The following is a 23,466-nucleotide window of genomic DNA, read 5'->3' on the forward strand; positions in this document are numbered from 1 at the left end:
CATCGCTTTTTCATCTGAACAAGCCTGTACCTCCCCGTACAGCGCAGAAATTCATGCGCTGGTCTATATTCCTCTCGATGCGTTGTCCCGTTTGCCTGTTGCTGAGGATAGGGCATTCGATTCCTCCGAACTTGCTTGCATGTTCATTGATTCGGAAACCGATAACGTGGTGGAATCGTTTCCGATTGATTTTCGTCGTGCAGCTACAGCTACAACTGCCGACCCTGTCCTTGCTACCGTTCTGCGTTTTGTTGCTATGCAAGGGCCCCTGTCAAAGTCACGGATCGGGGACCCGTTGGTTCGCCAATATTTTGCTCACAAGGAGAGACTTTTTTCGACGTGGTGTTTTGCTTTTGCGTTCTGATAATGATCAGTCCGGGGTCGTGGTACCACGTTCGTTACAGTCCTCTGTCTTACAGCTTCTCCACCAAGGACATTTGGGTGTGGTGAGAACGAAACAACTTGCTCGTCAGCACTGTACATGGTTCAGAATCGATGCCGCTATTACGAATATGTGCTCTTCTTGCATGGTGTGTGCCGAACAACAATCAGCACCACCGCGGAAATTCTTTGCATGGGCAAAAGCCACTTTACCTTGGCAACGCTTACACATCGATTTTGCTGGTCCATTCTGGAATGCTCGATGGTTGCTTGTGATAGATTCATTCAGTAATTTTCCTTTTCTTGTCCAGATGTCTTCCACGACATCATCTGCCAGCATCCAAGCGTTATCTGCTATCTTTTGCATTGAAGGTCTTCCACAGACAATTGTTTCTGACAATGACCCACAATTCATGTCCGCAGAATTTCAGCCATTCTGCAAGGCCAATGGTATTCAACATCTGACATCCGCGCCGTTTTCGCCTCAGTCACACGGTGCCGCTGAACGATTGGTCAGGACTTTCTAGTCACAGATGTTGAAGTTGAGAGAGTCGCATTCACGGGAGGACGCGTTATTGCTCTATTTGTCTTCGTATCGCTCTCGGCCCCGAGATGGTCGCTCGCCGGCTGAGTTGCTCCACGGTCGTCCTCATCGAACCTTGATGTCTTTGCTACATCCGCCACATCAGGTTCCAGTGCAGCGGCAGACACTTGCTTTTGCCCCAGGCGACGTTGTCTACTACCGCCACTATCGAGGTTCACGGCGATGGCTCGAAGGGCGCATTCTTCGCTGCGTCGGACGCGCTATGTATCTGGTTTCGGGGGCCTCTGGTGACGTGCGTCGGCATCTCAATCAGCTGCGCCTCTGTCGTCGCACGGGTTCTGTCGCTCCCCGTCTGCTTTCAGCGACGGTGCCGTCCGGTCAGCGCCCTGGGGACCCATCTACTGGCTCGCCTCAGCCCCAGGTGTTACCGACGCTGCCTTCCATTTTGCTCCATGGCGACGCACCGTCGCCACCGCCGCCGCCGCCTGTTCTCCCGCCGGCGACACCCGCAGTGGACGCGTCGCTGCAGCCGTCGGGCGCCTCCCTGGGTCACGCACCCCCGATCGCTTCCCGTGACCAGTTGTTCTCCGACATGGGACTCTTGCCCGCTCCGGACCATATGTCGTCTTCGCCCGTCGGGTGCCCCGGCCCGTTGGAGGTCGACCCTTCGGCCCCTCCTGTCTCTCTACGGGCGCATACACCGCATGTTGGCGTGCACCCTGGAGTAGGTTTTCAGGCGTTCCCTAGATCCCCGCGGTCCGAACGGCAGGGTGCGGGTGGCACAGACTCGCCTGTTGTTAGGCTCCCCACCTCGTCGCATTCGTCAACAGGGGGTCCTCCCCACGGCGGGCGGAGGCCTTATACCACAACCGTCCCCCGATTTGCGGGGGGGGGGGGGGATGTGGTGCCACCGCCAGCCACCACACTTGCTAGGTGGTAGCCTTTAAATCGGCCACGGTCTGCTAGTAGTATACGTCGGACCCCCGTGTCGCCACTATCAGTGATTGCAGACCGAGCGCCGCCACATGGCAGGTCTAGTCAGACTCCCTAGCACTCGCCCCAGTTGTACAGCCGACTTTGCTATCGATGGTTCACTGTCTACAGACGCTCTCATTTGCCGAGACGACAGTTTAGAATAGCCTTCAGCTACGTCATTTGCTACGACCTAGCAAGGCGCCATATTCAGTTACTATAAGTATTCTGAATAGATAATATTGTGAACCATGTACCGTCAAGAGTGACGCTCATCATTAATGGATTAAAGTAAAGTATCAAAGTAATTATGTCCGCTTTCTGAAGTCTCATTCCTTGTCATGTCCCAGACCTCACGTCAGTATAGTTCTTCCGTCTTCACGCCAGCCTGGGTGAGCTAAAACGCGTGCATTTCGGCCTCCACTAGTAACACAGTGTTGGCTCTTCTGCCAACACAGATGATCTCAGATGCTGAGTCCCATAGTGCTCAGAAGCATTTTACCATTTTTTCTTTTTCGGAAAAGCTATTCTTGGTACAGCAAGCCTACATTGCACACAGAGGTGATAAAAGTTATGAAAAGGCGCCTAATACCGCGCCGGACCTTCTTGCTCCCGGAATAGTCAAGCAACTCGAATTGGCAAGGACACAACAATAAGTTGGAGGTCCCCTGCAGAATTATGTTGCCAGCGCAGGACTCTGTGCATGAGCTGACCTCTCGATTATATCCCATAAATGTTCGATGTGTGGCCAGACCATTCACTCGAACTGTCCAGAACGTTCTTCAGACTAATCGCGAACAGTTGTAACGTGGTGATATGGTACACTGTCATTCACAAAAGTTGCGTTGTTGTTTGCGAAGATGAAGTCTATCAATAACTAACTGCTAATGACCTCGAAATAGCTGAAAATAACAATATCCAGTCAGCGTTCGGTTCACTTGGACCAGACGCAGTCCATTCGATGTAAACACAGTCCACACCATTATGGACTAATCTAATCTAATCTTATCTAATCTATTCTAATGGAACCCCCACCAGCTGGCACAGTACCTTTTTGACAACTTGTGTCCATACCTTCGTGGGGTCTGCGCCATATTCTAAACCTACTATCAGTTCCAGATGCGTACATATTTCACTTTTAACCTGCTCATGCTGCCTGTCAACCAGCCAGGAAAACTGTCGCACGGTATCAGCAGAAAGGGCAGGTATATTTATTCCCATCCAAGCCAAGCTTTTACCTACCCAAGTAGGCTAAATGATTTCAAATCGTTCAAATGGCTCTGAGCACTATGGGACTTAACTTCGAAGGTCATCAGACCCCTAGAACTTAGAACTACTTAAACCTAACTAACCTAAGGACATCACACACATCCATACCCGAGGCAGGAATCGAACCTGCGACCGTAGTGGTCGCGCAGTTCCAGGCTGTAGCGCCTAGAATAGCTCGGCCACCCTGGCCGGCGCTAAATGAGTCTTGCTTGGTGAAACACTTGTTTAAATCCGCAAGACAGAACAGATAGTTGGAATTGTGGAAAGGGGGCAAAAATAGAGGCTTTCAGTTACACTCGAACACATATAACTTTATTTAGTTGCCCAAACATTACCGCGCAAATTTCCGAGCTTAACTATCAACTGCATATGTCACAGAATCTTATGGCTTAAGGGCACAACCTCTTTAATTTTTAAAATGGCTGAAAGGCCATGATTTAAAAAACAACTACAATAAATTTTCAAAAGGCAGAGAGCGCAACGTTTAATCCTTAAATAATATTTCAAATGAGGCTGAAGACCCAAACAATCTAAGAGTTGACAAGTAAGGAATTTTAATTTTAAAGTGGCTGAAGGCCCATGATTTAAAAACACAACTACAACAAATTTTCAAAGGCAGAAGGCCAAAACCTTTATCCTAAAATAATTTTAAAAATAGAGGCTGAAGGGCCAAACAATCTAAGACTTAACAATAAGGAATTTAAATTTTAAGATGGCTGAATGCCCTTGATTGAAAAACACAACTGCAATAAATTTTCGAGAAATTTATCGAGAAAAAATTTTTGTAAATGAGGCAGAAGGCCCAAATGTTTATCCAAAAATATATAGTAAATGAGGCTGAATGCCCAAAAAATCTAAGACTTAACAAGTAAGGAAATTTAATTTTAAGAAGGCTGAAAGCCCTTGATTGAAAAAACAATTCAAAAGGCAAAAAGCCCATTATTTAAAACCCAACTAAAAGCATACAAATTCAAACCATCGGCGATGAGCCATTAAAATACACACTTAAACACCAATAAGAAAAGGCAGTACAGCCAGCAGCGCTGAGATGTTTCTGGGGGTCAGTCTGCACTTGAAATATTAATGTTCGCTTAGGGGAGACATGTAGTCGGCCCAACTATATCCGGTCCGCCGGCAACCCAACCAAGAGACAGTCAACGGACCCGCAGGCAAGATTACTTGCTTTCCACCTGACCGGTACACAAAGAACTCCAAGGCCAAAACGAAAAGGCATAGCCGCCCACAACCAAGTATGCATAAGCTGTCAAAACTACACACACGTGTTGGATCGCCACAACACGGTGAGGAAAGGACACTGCCTGAATTTTACGTCAGTGGCCAGGCCAGGCACCCAGAACGCTAACGACCACAAGGCAGAGGATTCCGCTGGTGCACTTGGACTTCAAATAACCAAAATACAGCTTAACTCCAACGTGTGGTGGCCGTACTTCCGCCAACTCGAACAATCGCTGTTGCTCACGGGAATACCCCCATCAGCCAACCATGAAAACCAACGGCACAATGTGAACAGACTGGCATCGGTAATTAAATCACCACTCAACTTTGATGTCCTGGGTCGGTGAGTCACGAACCTCGTAGCAATCGGAACAGCTCCCACACACTCTGACACTGACTAGTGACCGCCAGCAGGCCCGGCCCACTGCGCCACGCAGAGATATCCTGGCTGATCCACACCAACCGACCGACTGCCGCACACTGGCTAGCCGGAACTCATCAGCACCCGACCAAAGATTGTAAAAGTGTGAATATCGATACACACTGCTGCTGCCACACGTAGAAAGAGGAAGATCCGCGGCCTAACGGCAATAACCATGGGAAAACAAATGCAGAGTAACAGTCAACGTTTAAACCAACGCATAAGCTGCGGCCAGCACGGCTCACTTGGCTGCCTCCTTCCATCTATGCTACGTAACAGTTTGTTCTGTAAGCTTTCATTGTAGTGTTATGAGTAGGGTTCGGAAGTCGATGAAAAGTCCTTGTTTTATCTGAGTATCTAAATATGAGGATCAATAAAATAAATATACATTCTGGGTCACTGTAGGCCTGAAAATAGTGGATTTTAATTGTCCTTCTTTCCCTTATTGGCGTAGTTCGGTCTCATTTATTTATTTCGATATCAACGGTTTTCCCTACAACTCCACCATCTTTCGACTAGTTCTGGCTATTCTCAGTTCTAACCACTATCAGACCATCTCCGATAAATGTTTTCCCTAGAAAGCAGAACTGTCTCTGAAAGTCGAGATCCTTCCACCTAAGAACGTAAAGATGTCCATGATACTGCAAGGCAAAGTAAGGTTTTGGAAATCTAGTTCAGCAATCTTAGTATATTTCATCCAAATATGAATCCAGTTATACAACTCTTCATTACTTTTTACTGGATGTGATTGCGGATTCGCCGAATTTTAGCAAAAACTAAATTTGTTTTCTTTCATAGTAAGCTTTCTTCGCACTACGTTGCAAACCACCAGAACGTGATTTTTAATAATCACGAAGTTTACATTTTACGTTCCTCACGAATTCCATGAGTGCCCCTTTGGTCACACGACCGACGTCCAAGTGGAAGTCAAGTTCTTTCTATACCCTATATAACAACATCCCGTCAATTATAATTCAGCAGCACTGGAGCATTCTCTGAGCTATTCCAGTGTTCGCTATGAGGAGTACCCAAACATGGTCCTGAATATGACCCCAAACGAAAAAGTCTAGGATGATTGGGGGGGGGGGGGGGGGAGGGCAAGGAAACGAAGACACATCATCTTCACCACTGTGCCCAATCCAACGACGCGGAAATTCGTAGTTTAGGCAGAGGCGAACGTGCTTCGTCTTCTTGGAACTTGAAACCTCGGAATCAGCAGTCAGCTCGGAAAACAGCCACAACTGCGACATATCAAGGTAAGAAGAACTTCCCTCCCAGAAGAGAAACGGCCCATACACTTCCGTCTGTGACATTACACGGACACTATTAATCTTCGGTGACTCTCACTCATGCGCCATATTTCATAAGTACTCTCACACTGCGGCGACTAGCCATTCCGCTTAAATGGAAATTTGCTGAATATCAGCTTGGAGGCGAAATCTTCATCCTCAAGTGCTTCCTGCATTGTGATGCAGAACTGAAGGCACCGGCCATAAACTTCTACTTTTAATTGCTGCACGCGATGCAGACGGCACGGTTTGAAATTTAACCGCCGTCGCAAAATTTCCACACAGTCTGCAGCGAAATTCCAAGTTCGCGGCTTGCACGGACCGTTGAGTTTTTTGGACTGCGTACGAAATTTTCCTTCGCTGTCTCCACATTGCATCTGGTACACTTTGTAGACCGGTGTTTCTCCGTTTACAGAGACGATCAGTGTCCTTAAATTGTCGATACCATCGCGAAATGGTCTGCTTACACGGCTGTTCTGTTCCATAATTCCTTCTCAGTACATGTTTGATTATTGCAACAGCTAAACCTCTCGGATATTCCAAAACACGAAATTTGTTGTCTCGTTTTGTCACAATTTTGTCAAGGCAGTGAAGTAGTAACGCCAACTTCGTGAGTCTAGGGTTCTATTCATGCGTCATTCGTATTTTTACAAGTAGTACTTTGGCTGAAATCGAATGAATGTACCTCTGAATAGTCTACAAGTTCCTTTCCTTTACTTAATCATTCTACGTATTCCATCCACCATCATCCTTTTATACTAAGCTTACAAGCTAGTTCTAGCCTTCCAAATGAGCTGTTGGTGTTGATACAGGTCCCTGTTAATTTTCCAAAGTTTCCTTTGATTCTCTTATACGCAGCATCAATGATTCCTATATTAATGCACCGAGTGAGGTGGCGCAGTGGTAGCACACTGGACTCGCATTCGGGAGGACGACGGTTCAATCCCGTCCCTGATTTCCCTAAATCGCTCAACGCAAATGCCGGGATGGTTCCTTTGAAAGGGCGCGATTGACTTACTTCTCTAATCGATGACCTCGCTGTTTGGTCTCTTCCCCCAAACAACCCAACCCCATCCTATATTAATGCATATTTCAACACCTTCGTATTTCTTACGTTAACATTATTCCTAGACGTCACTGTTTCGGTTTCCCATTCTTCATTTGCTGCATTTGATATTTGATTCTTCCATTGATTAAATTTAATATGTCATGCATTATGCGAAGAATTCATTCTGGGGCTTGTCTTTTTGCCTATTTGTTCCCTTGCTGCTTCCACTATTTTATCTCCCATGCTTCCGCCAATCGTAGTAGTTTCATGCTCCCTCTGAAAATTTCAACAACCTATGATTACTTAAGGTTATTTAAGTCCCGTCTCCAAAATATCCTAACTTTTTGAAACTTCTTCAGTTTCAGTCAGCAGGTCACAAGCAATAAATTATGGTCATAAACAAAATACGTCCCTGGGAATGTATATGAGTTTAAAATATGGTTTCGAAAGCTCTGCCTTACCCTTACTTAATCCTTGTGGAATCCTTCGGCGTCTGCAGGTTCCTTCCAAATATACAGTGTTTTCGTTATTGTTAAACAAAGTATCAGCAATGGTTAAATTGCGCTCTGTGTAACTTTTACCATATGGCTTCCCCTTTCCCTGAAGTCCATGTTCCACTACTACTGCTTACCATTTGTTTTTTCTATAGACTACAAGTCTATAATCAAAATTAAAATTTTGTTTTACTCTATCATCTGAATTATTTGTTTTGTCAGATCACGGGTTGTTTGATTATTTTCTTCTTATTCGTAGCTAGTAGAAATATGTACTTGTACTACTGTGATGGTTCATGGTTTTGTGTCAACTTAGCCACAGTGATCTCTTCACTATGCTGCTCATAGTAGTGCCCCCCCCCCCCCCCCCCCCGAATTCCTATTAGATCTACTCCTCCAACTCCTCAATTTTATTTTGTATTGTGTTGATAGCCCTTCAGGCACCTGCCCAAAAAATACTGTTCAAAATGTACAAATTCCGACTACAACTAACTTCAACTTATTCATTAATTTTTTGAAGTTCTCTAACCGGCCTATGGGATCGAGGGATCTGAAATTCCGCTCTCCAACCCAAAAGACCACAGGATTTGTATTTTTCTGATGAGAACATCTCTCCAAGCAATATCCGGCCGGAGATCAGTATGAGGGACAATTTTACCATAGAAATATTTTATCTGGACGAATGTCATCATCAATAAACTCTCCAGTGAAACAACCTATACTCGGTATGTAAAACGGCTGCAGTTTCCCCATACTTTCAGCTGTGCCACGGTACCAACAAAGGAAGACCATGTCGTCTTTCACAAGGCCACATCAGTCCATTATCTATATTGTAGTACTTGTAACCATGTTATGGTAGTGTCGCCTTTCCACACATAGTCCTCTATCAACTGAAGACATAAAGTATGTAAATGTGTCCGCGATCATGTTATGGCACATTATTTGTAAAGGTGCGTGTTGATCACAATTATTAGTTTGGGTTATTGCCATCTTAATATCTGTTACGAATAGAAAAACGGTGGTGTAACCAACTAAATTCAGTTAGCTAAATCAAAATCTGTGACAGGCCTAGTGATAGATAAGAAAAAAAAATATTAACATGTTTGACAGCCATGCACACAAGCAATACTTACCATAAATATATTATGATTTAGGTATCAACGTCGAAATCTGAATATCTATGTACTTAGTAAGTGTTCGTGATGGGCTGGATGCGTGCAGTATTTATACAGATAATTGAAGTCAGCAGCACGCACTATAGCCAGGGTACGTGAGTAACCTGTATCGTGAAATTAATACTTAAAATGTACTATGCATAGTCATCAATTAAAATTACTTCCTAGGGCAAAATTAGCGTCTGACAATAAAACATGAACTTACATACAATATGTGGAATTAAATTTGTATTTAAAATCCACTTGAAACGTCTAAAAAGTAATAACAGAAAGCGCCTAACCTCTCAAATCAAATAACATAGTTGTGTAAAAGCCAGAATAAAAAGTTTAAAAGTAACACCACTTCCATAAATCAAAACCTTTTTTCATGAAAAAGCAATTAAACGTGACTGTAAGCGCAAGACAATTAACAAGTCAGTGACTGTTAATCCCGATAGTCAGTGACACATAAGGAATGGAATCTCAGTGGCTTCTCTGTAAGAAGTTTGGTTTTCCTATGGCGTCACTTTTCACTGACTTGTTCAAATGGTTCAAATGGCTCTGAGCACTATGGGACTTAACTTCTGAGGTCATCAGTCCCCTAGAACTTAGAACTACTTAAACGTAAGTAACCTAAGGACATCACACATATCCATGCCCGAGGCAGGATTCGAACCAGCGACCGTAGCGGTCGCACGGTTCGAGACTGTAGCGCCTAGAACCGCTCAGCCACTCCGGCCGGCCACTGACTTGTTAATTATCTGGCACTTACTGTTATGATTAATTGTTTTGGCATGCAAAAAGTTGGCTATTTATACCTGTGATGTTATTTTGAAACTTTTTATTCTGTGATTTACACAATTACGTGTTATTTACTGTTAGATTCCCGGCGGGGTCAGGGATTTTCTCTGCCTCGTGATGACTGGGTGTTGTGTGATGTCCTTAGGTTAGTTAGGTTTAAGTAGTTCTAAGTTCTAGGGGACTGATGACCATAGATGTTAAGTCCCATAGTGCTCAGAGCCATTTTTTTGTTATTTACTTTGGCATGTTAAGATATTACTATTATTAATCTTTGCACGTTTTACGTGGATTTTAAACATGGATTTAATTCCACATACTGTATGTTAGTTCGTGTTTTATTGCCAGCCGCTCATTTTGCCGTATGAAGTAATTGTAATTAATGACTGCAAGTCCCACATTTTAACTGTAGATGTTACGATACTGGTTACTCATGTACCCTAGCTATAGGGTGATTGACTGGCCTCAGTTAATTGTGTGAGTACTGCATGCATCAAGACCATCACCAGTGCTATGTATCTAGACATATACTCTGAAACGGCAAAGAAACTGTTATAGGTATGCGTATTCAAATACAGACATGTGTAAACAGGTAAATTACGGCGGCGCGGCTGGCAACGCCACATGAAAACACAACGTCTGCCGCAGTTGTTAGATACGTTGTATTGTATTGTATGGAACTGTGGACCTAGAAATGGCAGAGAGGCTTCGTCTCTCCCGTAGTCCTCAGTGGGTCACAACCCCACAACAGGCTACAGCAGTCCACTCACCCCACCGCCGCTCCACACCGAACCCTGGGTTATTGAGCGGCTCGGTCCCCAGTGGACACCATCGGGAACGTCTCACACCAGACGAGAGTAATCCCAAATGTTTGCGTGGTAGAATGATTATGGTGTACGCGTACTTGGAGAAAGTGTTCGCGCAGTAATCGCCAACATAGTGTAACTGAGGCGGAATAAGGGGAACCAGCCCACATTCGCCGAGGCAGATGCAAAACAGCCTTAAAAACCATCCACAGACTGGCCGGCACACGGGACCTCGACACTAATCAGCCGAGTGGATTCGCGCCCGGGATCGGCACGCCTTCCTGCACGGAAAGCAGTACGTGAGACCGCACGGCTAAACGGGCTTGTTAGGTCGGTTACTGCTGCTACAATGGGAGGCTATCAGGATTTGAGTGAATTTGACGTGGCGTTGTTGTGGGCTTACGATCGATGGGAGGCAGCATCCCCGACATAGCGATGAAGTGGGAATTTTCATGTACGACCATCTCACGAGTGTACTGTGAGTATCAGGAATCCGGTAAAACATCAAACCTCCGAGATCGCTGCGGCAGAAAAAGGTCGTGCAAGAAGGGAATCAACGACGATTGAAAAGAATCATTCAAGGTGACAGAAGTGCAAACCTTCCGCAAATTGCTGCATATTTCAATGCTGGGTCATCAATAAGTGTCAGCATGCGAACCATTCAAAGAAACATCATCGATGTGCGCTTTCGGAGCCGACGCCTCACTCGTGTACCCTTGATGACTGCACGACACAAAGCCTTACGCCGACATTGGACTGGTAATGACCGGAAACATGTTGCCTGGTCGGACGAGACTCGTTTCGAATTGTATCGAGCGGATGGACGTGTACGGGTATACAGACAACCTTATCAATCCATGGATCCTGCATGTGAGCAGGGGACTGTACAAGCGGGGGGAGGCTTTGTAATGGTGTGGTGGTGTATGTGCGGCTGTAGTGATGAGTGATATGGGACACCTGATATGTCTAGATACGACTCTGACAGGTGAGACGTTCGTGAGCATGCTGTCTGATCACCTGCATCCGTTCGTGTCCATTGTGCATTTCGACGGACATGGGCAATTCCAGCGGGTCCATGCGACACTCCACACGTCCTGAATTGCTACAGAGTGGCTCCAGGAACACCCTTCTGAGTTTAATCAGTTCCGTTGGTTACCGTACTTCCCAGATATGAACATTATTGAGCATATCTGGGATGCCTTGCAACGTGCTGTTCAGAAGAGATCTCCACCCCGGCGTACTCTTATGGATTTATGGACAGCCCTGCAGGATTCACGGCGTCAGTTCCCTCCAGCACTACTTCAGACATTAGCGGAGTCCATGCCACGTCGTGTTGCGACACTTCTGCGTGCGCGCTGGAGCGCTAGACGATATTAGGCAAGTGTATCCGTTTCTTTGGCTCTTCAGTGTAGATTTTGACGTTGATACCTGCGTCAGAATATTTTAATGGTACGTATTACTCGTATGCACTGCCTTTAATGACGTTAATACTTTTTAATTTTCTTATGTATTAGTAGGCCTGTTATAGATTATGCTTGAGGTAATTGATCTTAGCTGGTTATGCCACCGTTTTCTGTTTGTAGCTGAGACGTGATTGGTAGGTAGTCAGAAAGCGCACAGGATAAGGTTAAGGTTGTGGATGGGGCCGTAAACAGTTACTGTGATTTGCACAATCAAACACACTTTATTTTCCTAAGAACCACTCATTTACACATTGGCTCAAGGGTAAAAATCAAATAATACGGCTGAAGCCCTAGTTAAAGAAAACTTGAAATGCTTTCTGGCCTGACGGCCCAAAACCACACACAAATACAAGAATGGCTGAAGTCCTGGCTTAGAAATCAAAATCAATAAAAAAAATAGAAGGTAACTTTTTTGTTGTTCTAAGAAACAAACATGCAATGAAAACAATTAACGGCTGAAGGTCTACACTACACGTCTGAAGGACAACTATAATTAAGGCACATTAATAAATAATTTCTTTTAAGCAAGAAAATTTCTTTTTAAACTTTCAACAGAACGACCGAAACCTGATTAACGTATTGCAGGGCTGAAGGCCACAAACAAATTTGAAACAACAGCTGAATGCCTGAACAGCAAGTCAAATAAATAATTTAGAATAAACCCCTTGCATCTTACATAAAAAAAAGTTCCTTTAGAGAATGAACACGGTTGAAGGCCTTGTTAAGTTGTTCACGGAAATCCTCAGTTGATGGCTACACATAACACATGGAACAACTAACCGCTTAGGGCCTTGATTACAAACAATTTCAGATAGAACAATTTCTAAGAAGTTTTTTTTTCTAAAACAATCAATGCTCCAAATTTTAATTTAACACGCCTAAGGCATTTATGTGAAATTAAAAAGAAAACTGAATTAATACACGGCCAAAGGCCTCGAACAATACTTCAAGTAAAATGAAAATCACAGTTGGAACAAACAGAACAATTGGTGCTCAGAAGTGTTCCAAGGGTCGGCCTGGGAAGGTAGCTGAAACGTACGGTGAGGTGAGACTGGCAGCCAAGAGTTGAAGTTAGGTAATCGGATGGCAACCCAAACTAGGGACAGCCCAAGGACTGACCAACAATTTAACCAATTCCCTTCCGTCCGACCAACGGCATGACGATGGAAAATATCGGCCGAGGACGAGAATACGAACAGCACTACGCCTGCAGAAATTGGTGTCTAAAAACAGCCAGGGTAGCAATAACCACTCTAAGCAAATATGAACCAAACAACTTAAAGGGCTGCCGAACTACACGCCGTGCTGGACAGCAACAACACGACGAGAAAAGGCACACTGCCTATAAACTACGCTAACAACCAGGACAGGTAACTGTAGTGTTAACACCGACAGGGCAGAAAATACTGCTGGTGCACTTAACTGATAAGTAACAGTCAATTTAATAATTAGTCGCAACATAGGAAGACGGTTGCAAGATTTAGCCAACTCCAACACAATATACGATGCTGCTAGCTGGAATGGCCAAGGGGGCAACACCCGCAAAATGAACGAAGAGGTGTCAAAATAGCTGAGGTTAAATAACAGATTAACTGATCACTCAACTTCAGCGTCCAGTTTCGGTGGGGAACGAATTTGTCGCTCTCGCAGCTAGGGCCTCATGACCGGACAGCAAGTGCACGCCGCCAGTTGTCCCGGCCTGGTTTCGCACCGCAGAGACTTGCTTGCTGCTCCACCCCAACCGACTCACTAGCACACACAACCGCCCGGAAGTACTAGCGGTCACACCAAAGATAGAACTACGGTACTAGTATCGATAAGCGCTGCTGCTGCCACTCAAGGAGGCAAGCCAGCAACTTGGTTACTCCAGCAAGTAAAGAAGAAACAAGACGCCACTCGATGTAAGAATGACAAAAAACCAACGGCATGAACGCGAGCTGTACATGGCCCAGTAACAGATCTGAAGATGGCAGTAGCTAAAAGCCATAACTGTGAGTTGTACAGTTCATGCGATTTAGACGAACACCTAAGAAATAAAATAACGTAATCCTGCAATGACACTGGTTCTTGGGTATTGGCATCACGTTATTCTTATCATAATATTCCCATCTGACGATTCAGCATTCTTGCTGCAGTCTTTTTCCTAGAAGTGATTGCACGTTGTGACGAATTATCAGAACTTTGTGACTTTAAAAAGAGTATTCTCCATGGTTATCGCCTAAATAATTCGTCATTTAATGATGCTGTCGTGAGCTGTGTCAGCTATCATCTGTGTATTAGTAGCTGCAGGGTGGGAGTTGGGTGGCACCTTGTTTGTGTTTGTGCAGTCGAGATTGCTTCACACCAGAATAATTTTAATCATGACGACGGCTTTATGCGATTGGCGACATGCGCTGCTTCCCTTAGTTCTGTTACAACCGTGTTTCAAGGTGCACTAATAAGTTTTCGAAGCAACTGCTCGACACAGACGCTGAAACAACCAAGGTCACCTCACACCATGTGTTACAACAGTAATCTGGAGCAGCCCTGTTCAGGAGGCGGCGACGTGAGCGCTAATGCTCGCTTGCAAACCGCTTGAGTGGTTAGCGCTGGCAGTAAAACGTTATCTAGCGCTAGCGGTAAAACGGTACGTAGCGCAGGGTAACTGCGAATTGTGCACTGTATTGAAAGGAGTTACATTTCAATTTCGTCGTAATTTTAAACGCAAGCGTATATAATTAAGGGCCCGCTGCTTAAAGTGGAGAGTAGCACTTTTAAAATCAATGAAATGCAGCGTTGGGGTCGTCAAACGGGAGATCAGAGATACCAGTATCAATTTATAACACGCCAGTGCAAGATTCATAGCTATATCTAAAATTTACAGACCTGCAGTGTCAGATGTGGTTGAGTGCTAAGTTTCATAATGAAGTAAGTCTTGTAGACGCGTATAAAAATTTTCTTCCACAGTAATCACATCAGTCTTTAAACATGGAAACAGAAAAGATTGTATCAACTACAGAGGTATCTCTTTAATCAGCGTTGTGGGTAAAATCTTCTCAAGTATTGTTAAAAGGAAAGTGCGAGCATTAGTTGAGGACAAATTGGATGAAAATCAGTGTGGGTTTAGGGCTCTTAGAGGTTGTCAGGACAAGATCTTTAGCTTACGGCAAATAATGGAGAAGTGTTACGAGTGGAACAGGGAATTGTATCCATGCTTTATAGATCTAGAAAAGGCATATGACCGGGTTCCTAGAAGGAAGTTATTGTCTGTTCTACGAGATTATGGAATAGGAGGCAAACTTTAGCAAGCAATTAAAGGTCTTTACATAATAGTCAGGCAGCAGTTAGAATTGACGGTAAATTGAGTCCATGGTTCAGTGAAGTTTCAGGGGTAAGACAAGGCTGAAACCTGTCTCCACTGTTGTTCATATTATTTATGGATCATATGTTGAAAACAATAAACTGGCTGGGTGAGATTAAGATATGTGAACACAAAATAAGCAGTCTCGCATATGCAGATGACTTAGTTGTGATGGCAGATTCGATTGAAAGTTAGCAAAATAATGTTTCAGGGCTAGATCAGAAATGTAAAGACTATGGTATGAAGGTTGACATCTCCAAAACGAAAGTAATGTCAGTGGGAAAGAAATATAAACAGATTGAGTGCCAAATAGGAGGAACAAAGTTAGAACAGGTGGACGGTTTCAAGTACTTAGGATGCATATTCTCACAGGATGGCAACATAGTGAAAGAACTGGAAGCGAGGTGTAGCAAAGCTAATGCAGTGAGCGCTCAGCTACGATCTACTCTCTTCTGCAAGAAGGAAGTCAGTACAAAGACTAAGTTATCTGTGCACCGTTCAATCTTTCGACCAACTTTGTTGTATGGGAGCGAAAGCTGGGTGGATTCAGGTTACATATATGAAAGTAGCTAGGATGACTGCAGGTACTAGTAGATGGGAACAATGGCAGGAGGGTGTCCACAATGAGGAAATCAAAGAAAAACTGGGAATGAACTCTATAGATGTAGCAGTCAGGGCGAACAGGCTTAGATGGTGGGGTTTCCCAAGAGACTCATGGGTTCAGCAGTAGAGGGTAAGAGGAGTCGGGGTAGACCAAGGAGAAGATACCTGGATTCAGTGAATAATGATTTTGAACTGATAGGTTTAACATCAGAAGAGGCATCAATGTTAGCACTGAATAGGGGATCATGGAGGAATTTTATAAGGGGGACTATGCTTCAGACTGAATGCTGAAAGGCATAATCAGTCTTAAATGATGATGATGATGATGATGATGATGACGATGATGATGATTGAATTTTCACAACTTCACAAGTTTGCATCTAAGATTATATCGATGTTTGGACCCACATATTTGCTTGAATGACTTTTTTCTGCAATGAAAGGAACGAAATCCGCCAAAAGAAGACAGACAGGCATCAATTTAGCTTCGAATTACAGTGTTCAGAATGTGCTACGAGACACTGATGCTATAGTGGGATGAAAAATATGTAGTGTTCTTTGACGTGTAGTGTTTCTATATTGATTGTGTGAATAAAATAGTCACTAAATAGATGTTGATGTCAATGTAAACTTCGAAAACGACATACGTATAACTGATTCGCCTCGATGGGCAATGAATCTATACCCTTCAGTGCGGATCCACGTTTACGTTCGATCTCCAAAAGGAACCTAAAACTAGCGAGCATGGAGGTTGCGGACGGCAACAGCGGGTACGTGGCACCAGGTGGGAATATGAGTCGACGGGGAAGCGTGCCAAGACAGTCCGCGCATCGGCAATAAACACTGTGTCTGGGTGGCGCAGTAGTTAATGCAATTGCCTAGTAAGAAGGAGATCCCAGGTTCGACTCGCGGTAGGGCACACATTTTCAGTTGTCGCCGACAATTCTACCAAAGTCCCGATGCGGCTGATTTCAGTTTCCACAGTATTGGCGTCGGTGATTCCATGGCACATCAGTGCCGTGTGGGGTATTGGCGGCCCGGCGTTTCGTTGGCTTCTATTCAGTCGCCACAACAGATACGGAGGTACCAGTAGAGACAGACACCACCACTGTGCCACATCAGGACACGAAACCACATCCTAGTATCTGTAACATGGCAAATCAGTTTTGCTTCTGCAAAAGTAAAAGGCCACGTTCGGGCAATCAGATGTAAATAACACAATCGTATGTTTCTTTGCACATTTCTCGAGGCGGAGATCTCTAACAATAATAGTAATACAATTGAAATAATGCTGCATGTAAGATTCTTAAAAACATAGTCTTGGCGCTGTGCTGCCCTTATGACTATAGTAGTGTGATATGTAAGATACTTAATGCTTTGCGGGTGGTGACTGCAAACCAAGCAACTCCATTTTTTTCTAATTTCTTAAAAAATTAGTCTAGCTTCTATAGCGTCAGCTTAGTTGACGTCATTTTTTTTTTGCAATAAAGTTATTAATTTGGAAGCTTCTTGCTTAGTGTAAAATTGAGTGAATGACAACATAAAATGAAATTAATTTTATAATGTTCGTAATTTCAAATTCAGACAAATTAGTAGTTTTGAAAAGAGCTCTTAGAATTTTACATTTTTTTTTTATATGACCAATGGTTGCTGCCCTTCAGCTTTCAGATACTTCTTTCCTTCGATGACAAGTTTTGAAGGTTTACACCCTCATATTCAGGTGACTCAATGTATTACACTCGACTTTTTTCATATAGTCATTTGTATACGAACATGTCCTGACAAGTAGTCTCCTGAGGATATCTACAAATAGAGGGTTGTCACTGAACAGCTCACAAACACGAAAATGAAAAAAAAGCAGTGCAGAGATAATAAATAAAAGTTGGAAATCTATTCACTGACCACGAATTCCTTGAGATGAGCTGTGTTAGGCTGAAATACACTGCATGTTTGATTTGCGAACCCGAAAATCTGTGCAGGAACCCCGACTCAAACCTGCATTTCGCACTTATCGCGAGCGGTCACCTTAACCACATTTTTTTCCTTTCTTTTTTTCATTTTGTTCATTATTGTTGTTGCAGTTGGTCTGGGCGCTAGTGATACGAAGGCCGTTCCAGTTCCTCGGTTGTTCATCTACTCAGTTTCTTTTTTTTTCTTTTTCTTATTGTCCTGGGCTGGCAGCCCTCTGAGCGAACACGCTGAGCTAACGTGCCGGCAATTTTTTTTTTGTTTTAGTAGTGCCACTTTGGCTACCAAAGCATGCTCACCGGACCGACGAAAACTTCCGTATGTCACACTGTTCGGCTTCTTAAAACGTCGCCAACCAAGGTTAAGGCGATAGCTCTCGACAAGCGGGACAACTTGGTTTTCACGTATCACTATTTGGTAGCAGATCTGTATCTGATTCAGCAAATATCAAAGTATTTGCAGTCACCAAATTAATGTCGAAGTGTTTGGGATCGTCAACAGTGTCTGTTCTTTGAGAAGGGCATGCAAATAAATAATCGTGACCGCCGTATTTCTTGAGGAAGATATTTCCGCACTTCAGGTCGTTGCACGGTCGGGTTGTCGTGACATCGTATACTAGTTTATCATCATAAACATGAATGACAAAAAACGTACTGAACTAGTACGCAACTAACCTCTGTTTTATGATCTCTTGAATCACAAAAACACGGACACAGATCTGAAGAATAAGTTCTGTAATAAGGAGAAATAAAACAACTGATAAGTACATACATGTATGTTTATTATCTTACATAAATGAATACAACCAACTGGGTAAAGGATTATTGTTTGAGAATGTTGACTATAGCTGTAACGCTTTCTTTCCACATGCTCCGATGTCAAAAGCAGTATGGTTACGTTGAGTGTCTACAAGAGTCAACCAAGTTCTGGAGAATGTATTTTGGTAATTAAAGAAGAGTGATCCAGGAGCATGAATAAGTACGTGTTTCCCATCCAGAGCTCTTGTGCAGTTGGGAAAATTACACATTTCTTAACAGCCTTCCACACTTCCACTGTCAGAGTTGCCACCAATTTGACCATCACATTATTTGTAACGATCTCGGAGGTTCTTCTTACGATCTTGTGAACCGTACTACGCCCACACGTTAACTAAATGGAATCGTGTTTAGTGCATCTCCTAAGGCCAAATATATTAAAAACAGCATGGACATGAAAATTGAAGATTTTAAAGGTGATCTTACAGGTAATGAGTTAATATCCCGCAAAAGAGAAGAAAACACTCAAGACTGCACAACCGAAGCAATTAATAATGAAAGTTGACTTCGTATATTAAGTTACCAATAAACTGTTAAAGTGCGTGTTAGTTATATTACTTACTAACCAACCTCAATCAAACGGCGTTCCGTTCTCTTGGTGTGATGGCTTTCCTCCACCGTGTGTTTCGTTTTTTCAGTTGGAATTACGACTTGTTCAGTTGTAACATGAATGAATTTCGTGACATTCTGAAATATTTATAAAACTTTACTCCAGCGTCCATCAGTTCACTTCCAAATATTGGAAACTGTTACCTTGTAGTATTAACTCATGTTGATGTTGAATAAGAAGAATGGTTCAAATGTTTCTGAGCACTATGGGACTTACCTTCTGAGGTCATCAGTCCTCTAGAACTTAGAACTACTTAAACCTAACCAACCTAAGGACATAACACACATCCATGCCCGAGGCAGGATTCGAACCTGCGACCGTAGCGGTCGCGCGGTTCCAGACTGTAGTGCCTACAACCGCTCGGCCACTGCGGCCGGCTGTTGAATAAGAATTCTTATCTTTAAGGTCGTACAGCCAAAATACCTTTTCTAAGTTTTTTTTTTTTTTTTAATTCTTCTTCCGTGCCAACCTTTTCATCTCAGACTGCGAAGTACAACATACTTCCTTAATTATTTGCTGGATGTATTGCAGTCTCTATCTTCCTCTACAGTTCGTACTCTCTACAGCTCCTTCTACAACGGTAGAAGTTATTCCCTGATGTCTCAACACATGTCCGATAGTGCCATCCCTTCTTCTTGCCAGTGTTCTTCATGTGCCTTTCCTCCCCGATTCAGCGGAGGACCTTCTTTTTTCTCAACTTATCAGTCCACCTACTTTTCAACATTCTTCCGTAGAACCACACCTCCAAGGTGTCGATTCTCTTCTGTTTACTGTACAGAGTTGCAAAATCCCCTTCTGTTGCTCTATTTTTCAACGTCTGATACACCCGTTTTGTTACTTGTTTTTCCTCTTCTACACGCCTATATAAGACAACAAGTGCCTGACGCAGTTGTTAGATCGGTTACTGCAACTACAATGGCAGGTTACCAAGATTTAAGTGAGTTTGAACGCACGAGCGACAGAACACAGCATCTCTGAGGTAGCGAAGAAGGAGCGATTTTCCCGTACAACCACTTTGCGAGTTTACCGCGAATATCAGATATATGGTAAAACATCAAATCTCCGACATCGCTGCTACCGGGAAAAGAACCTGCAAGAACGGGACCAACGACGACTGAAGAGAATTGTTCAACGTGACAGAAGTGTAAACCTTCCGCAAATTGCCGAAAATGTCAGTGCTGGCCATCAACAAGTGCCAGTGTGCGAACCATTCAACGAAACATCGTCGATATGGGCTTTGGAAGCCGTAGACCCACTAATGTACCCCTGATTGCTACACGAGAAAAAGCTTTACCCCTCGCCTGGGCCAGTCAACACCGACATTGGACTGTTGTTAACTGGAAACTAGTTACCTGGTTGGGCGAGTCTCGTTTTAAATTGTATCGAGTAGATCCATGTTTACAGGTATGGAGACAAAGTCATGCGTCAATGGAGCCTGCAGGTGAGCAGGGGATTGTTGAAGCTGGTGCAGTTGGAGTGATATGGGACCTAGATACGACTCTGACAGGTGACACGTACATAAGCATCCTATCTGATCACCTGCATCCCTTCTTGTCCATTGTACATTCCGAAGGACGTGGGCAATTCCAGCAGGACAATACGGCATCCCACACGTCCAGAATTGGTACAGAGTTGCTCCAGAAACACTTCTCAGTTTAAACAGTTCCGCTGGTCACCAAACTCCCCATTATTGAGCGTATCTGGAACCCCTGGCATCGTGCTGTTGAGGAGAGATCTCACCCCACTTTGTACTCTTACGATTTATGCACAATCCTGCAGTATTCACGGTGTCAGTTCCCTCCAGCACTACTCCAGACATTAGCGGAGTCCATGCCACGTCGTGTTGCGACACTTCTGCGTACCTGCGGGGTCCCTACACGATTTTAAGCAGGTGTCCCAGTTTCTTCGGCTCTTCAGTGTATTTGCATCGTACATCTTAATAATGCAGGCATTTCCACATCGTATTTAAGTAAGAGAAATGTATCAAACACTACCTGTGCATCACATTATTTTGCTCTCTGCCATAGAACCCGTCAACTCCTTGACATTCACCAAAAGGACGACAACCGACACCTTTGGTACTCGGAGACTGTCACCAGAATGACCTACAACCTGAGTGGGTTTATGTATGATATCGAGATGGGCCGGCCAATGTAGCCAAGCGGTTCTAGACGCTTCAGTCTGGAACCGCGCAACCGCTACAGTCGCAAGTTCGAAACCTGCCTCGGGCAAGGATGTGTGTGATGTCCTTAGGTTAGTTAGGTTTCAGTAGTTCTAAGTTCTAGGGGACTGATGACCTCAGATGTTAAGTCCCATAGAGCTCAGAGCTATTTGAGCCATTTTGATATCGAGGTGATCCATCCCAGTCACGACATGTTTTTTAGCGATCGGAAGCACGGATTCACAATGGTGGCCAGCCAGAATCAACGTACAATCGTAACAAACAAGTTAGACGAGTGCTGGAGGCGATGTAAGTGCAGATACTCGTGCTACAATAAATGTCGTTCCTCATCTTTGTTTATGAATTAGCACAGGATTCTGGGGCTAACATAAGCACCTTCTTAAGAATCCTACTTTCGTTTCGCATTCATATTCATCACACATTAATTAATGAAACACAAGAATCGCGTTCTATAGCTTGTTTCTAAATCAAAATCTAGACTTGACGACAGCTGTACTATGGACTAATGAAGGAATCCAGCATAAGAAACATGTACACTCGACAGCAAAAAAAGTGGGTCACACCTGAATTCCAACATGTAGGCTGCACCTGAATGTATGCAACCAACATAGCATATCTGTGTTGCAAATTGTCGCAACCCTCCACAGTACAGTCGTTGTAAGGTACACAATGGGAACCGCTAGAGACTACTAGAGAACACCGGTCTTTATGACAGTCCGTCCAGATGTAAAGTAACACCACGATAGTACAGAAGAGATCAGACACTCCTTAACGTTTGTAAACTAAACTTAGTTACAATGAGTGACATTTCAAATGTTATGGGACAACTAGTTTTGTCACATAAATCGTTCAGTAATCCTTAGGCACAATTAAATATTTGAGACAGTATATGGATTTATAAAGTTGTATGGCAATTGGAAACAAGTTCTTGGCTGTCTAAAAGGTTTATCCTACACATGCTGAACGTCGTTCAACGTTCAACGGGGAGTGGTTTCGCGTCAACTTTATGTAATACTAAGAAGTTTAAAGAAAACGTGATTAACGGCAGCAACCAGTCTACGGAAATCCCAACATTAGCATGGAATCACTGGTAATATCGTTGTTCACATTACTCATCAACAGTTACTTGTACACGAAGTTGTACTTTAAACGAGATGACCAACGTCTTCGTTCTGGATCCGGATGCAAACCCAGAACGCAAAGCCATTGTTAACCAAGCCAAGCTTTGTGGCTCAAATGGTTCAAATGGCTCTGAGCACTATGGGACTCAACATCTTAGGTCATAAGTCCCCTAGAACTTAGAACTACTTAAACCTAACTAACCTAAGGACATCACACAGACCCATGCCCGAGGCAGGACTCGAACCTGCGACCGTAGCAGTCCCGCGGTTCCGGACTGCAGCGCCAGAGCCGCACGGCCACCGCGGCCGGCCCAAGCTTTGTGCCTTATAGAGACTCGATCACTAGGCAGAAAGAGACGTCAAATATTGACGTTTGCCCCAGTATCAGTTATCAGTTCTCAACTTGAACGTAAATGACGATAATGTTTGTACGAAAGCAGGATCCCTAACATGACAATTACCTCCTTGGTAATTAACCTCGAAAGACATTGTATAGTGTTGCATTGTCAAGGAATAAAGGATGAACATGTTTAAAATTGAAATGCCATTATGTAATGCTGGGGACAAGGATGCGAACCCAGCACCTAATCGGATTGTTGAATAAGTGCGTAAAATCAGAATGTAGATATCACAGTTTGTCACCAGTAGTGCTGTTGGAACCTTAAATGACGACTGAAGTTGTATTGCCTGACCGGGATTCGAACCCGGCGCCTACCGCCGTCGTTGTCTAACCAGGAACAGACGAGAAATGTCGAATGTTGATCCACCATCAGCGAGATGTGCACACTTTTAACTAGAAATAAAGTGACGAAAACGTCTATGCTGACTGAGAGTCGAATGCCGCACACACGGTTATGAAGACACGTTAATAATCAACTTCATATTCAGTAGTAGCTAGGAGCAGCATGTTTAGTTGCAAACCTTAAGGCCTTACTCATCCCTAGTAACGTGT

The sequence above is a fragment of the Schistocerca serialis genome, chromosome 6, assembly GCF_023864345.2.
Source record: "Schistocerca serialis cubense isolate TAMUIC-IGC-003099 chromosome 6, iqSchSeri2.2, whole genome shotgun sequence".
Classification (NCBI taxonomy): Eukaryota; Metazoa; Arthropoda; class Insecta; order Orthoptera; family Acrididae; genus Schistocerca; species Schistocerca serialis.